Source organism: Notamacropus eugenii, chromosome 2, assembly GCF_028372415.1.
Source record: "Notamacropus eugenii isolate mMacEug1 chromosome 2, mMacEug1.pri_v2, whole genome shotgun sequence".
Lineage (NCBI taxonomy): Eukaryota > Metazoa > Chordata > Mammalia > Diprotodontia > Macropodidae > Notamacropus > Notamacropus eugenii.
In genome coordinates, this window is record NC_092873.1 from 483,367,708 (window position 1) to 483,371,025 (window position 3,318).

Genomic DNA, 3,318 nt, shown 5'->3' on the forward strand with positions numbered 1-3,318 from the left:
CCAAGTGTTGGGGATACAAAAAGAGGCAAAAGAAAAAAATAATCTCTGCCTTCTAGAAGTTAATCTAATGGGAGAGATGATATGCAAACAAATATTGACAAAACAAGTTATATGCAGGATAAATGGGAAATAACAGAGGGAAGGCATTGAAATTCTGAAGGGCTGAAGGAGAGATTTCAGATGAGACTTAAAGCCAGGGAAGACAATAAGCGATTGAAGGAGAGCATTCCAGGCATATGGGACAGAGAAAATGTCCAGAGATGAATATCTGGTTCTCAGAACAGCCAGGAGGTCAGTGTCCCTGGATTAAACATGTCAGGGAATAAGATGGGGAAAAAAAGACTGAAAATGTAGGAGAAGGCTAGATTATAAAAGGCTTGGAATGCCAAATATAGCATTTTGTACTTGATGCTGGAGGTGATGGGAGCCCCTAGAATTTTATGAGTAGAGGAATGACGTGGTTGGACTTGCTCTGTAGGAAAATCTTTAATGACTGGTTGGTGATTTGACTGGAGGAGGAGAGACTTGAAGTGGGCAGACCCACCAGGAGGCTATTGCAACAGTCCAAATGCGAGATGATCAGGGTTTGCTAGAAGCAACATTGTCAGAAGAGAGAAGTGGGGTGTATAGGAAAGAAGCTTTGGAGATGAAATTAGCATATCAAGTGCTTAACATACAAAGGACAGTGGACCATAAAACAACAAAATAATTAAATGTCTGGGAAAGGGTTAAGTTGATATTTCTCTGGGAAAGCAAATAGAACTGGAAATGTGGACATGGATCCCAATCACCCAGATTAGTTGATATCACTTTAAGAGTACAGTTTGGAAGAAAGTTAAGGCTTTTAGAAAAATGGCATTCAGAAAAGAGGAAGATAGTTGAGTAAAAGGGACCTTCCTTGGACCTTTAATCTGAGTCTACATATATAATATAAGAAAGAAAGTCCAGTTCAGGGTAGTCCTATGAGTAGAATCCGGTGAAAACTACTGATTCAGGACTTGTGTCCAAAAAATGAGTAGTTTTTCTACTAGGAAATAAAAGGAACCCATAAGTGGTTTTCCATTGAGTTTAAACTGGCTTCTTCTCTGAAAGAACTTCTAATGAGATTTTCTGATATATTCAGAGAGATGGAAGATATGGGGGACAACCCATTTGGGAATTATTGACCCATCAAGATTTAGAACTAAAAATATTCTTAGAGATTTTTCTAGGTCAGTGGTTCCCAAAGTACTATCTGGGAAGCCCTAGGTCTATGGAGTCAAATCTATTTTCATAAATGTCTTAATTCCTAGTATAGCAAATGTTGGTAGATATAACATGCATAAATAAAATCTCTTTGGGATTCTCAATTACTTTTATGGATACAAAGGAGTGTCAAGATCAACGTGTATGAGGATACTACCTGTAGCCAACAGTCTCCCTTGACAGATGAATAAACTAAGAGATGGGGAGACAGAATGTGTAGACTAGGGTCACACAGCTAGTTAAGTTGTATAATCAAGACTAGACATAAGTCTTCTCACTGATATTCCAATGCTCTTTCCACCTAGAGGCAGTTGGGTGGCACAGTGAATAGAGGTTGGGGTCTGAGATCAGGAAGTCTGGAGTTCCTCTTCAGTCTCAGAAACTGACTTGTGACTCCTGGGCAAGTTACTCTACCTTTCTAAGCCTGTAAAATGATAGAGGGGTTAAGCTGGATGATCCCTAACATCCCTTCCCCAGCTATCATTTGATAAGTTTGTGGATTCCTAGTTCCTGATGTCCCCTAATTGAGAGTGTTTTCTTTAAAAAAATGATAAGGAAAAGGGATCATCTATTTCTACTTCTTCTATTTCTCTTTCCTGCAGAACTGTCCACCTTTAACGCACATATCTGGTTAAGCCCCTTAGTGGTCAAAATAACCTGCCTTGCTGTCAGATAGCCTGCTGGTCTCCATGACTTCTCATAAACCCTCACTGCAGCCATTGACGTAAGTCAGATGCTGAAGGCCCCACTCAGGTTTGCCATCATTCATGGATTCACTTGTCAATGATGCCCCTTGTTCCCCCACCATTGGCTGCTACCATGAGTGCTAACGTTAAAGGTGGACACTTAACACATTTATTACATACGGGGCTTATTAGATAACCAGGCTTGGTGGTGATAAATTGGCTTCGTGCTTCATTTGGACTCTCAATGCTCGGCAGGTTTTTCTAATTTAGTTTTGCCGTGGCTCAGCCAAGATAGGATTGGGGGCAGAAAGAAGGAGAAGGGAAGAAACAAGTCTGTGTTGTATATCAAATCCTTTTCGTGCCTCTTCTTGGCTCAAACACTACGGCCCTTCTAAGCTGCTGTCCTCAGCGGCATCCTCAGTGCTGTCTTCCGAGGGGAGATTGCTTTTCTTAAAGCACCAGAGTTCTTTCATGACGACTCCTCCATTTATTATGGATAGTTGCTGCTTTTGTCCAAAGCTGTCATATTTTCCTTTCTCTCCTTCCTTTTAAGTCTGGGTTTAAACACATGTGTGCATGAACACTCTCACACATGCACACAAAAACTAAACTTGGGAGGGTGGGGAGATGGGGAAAAAGAGGCGGGAGGGATTGTTGGTTGGGTCCTGGGTGACTTGCTCTGTACCTGCCACCTTCTGAGAGGCTTTAGATCTCTCTCCCTCCAAGCAAACACCAGGGCATTGAAGGCTGCTTTGAAACGTGGCAGGCTTTTGAGTACGTGTGTGCGTGCTTGGGCAATGAAACAAGAAAATCTATTTTCCTATCAGAGTGACTGACACTTTTTTTTTTCTCTTTAATGCGGGCCTTGATCTTTTCCCGACTACATTTTCTGATTCCCACCAGCTTTCCTTATCGGTGGGTGAACCTTCATCAAAGGACTAAGAGATTCTAGTGATGGTCCTTGATCCCAGGGTCTCCCCCAGACTTATCCTGACAAGCCTCCTAACGGCGTCCCAAGGGCAACACCTGGTGAGCAGATGGTGGCTGGGATTGCTCTCCCCTTGAATGAGGAAGTCCCAAGATGCCACGCTGCATGACAGACTTGGACTAGCCCATAGTGCAAGAAGACATATGCTTGGTGGGGCCCCTTCTACCAAAGCTGCTTTTTTATTTTTTAAATACTTAGGAGGCTCTTTTCAAAGGATCCTCTTTTCTTCTGCTTATCCTACTCCACCAACATCCTCCTGTTCAAATAGCTTTGTGAGTTTCGAGTTCAGTGACAAGAGCAATGTGGCATTGTTCTGTGTGTGTTTGTGTGTCTGTGGGTGCAGAGACACCATTCATGGGAGATGGGGATGAGATCTGTCATTTCAATAATGTCAAGAAC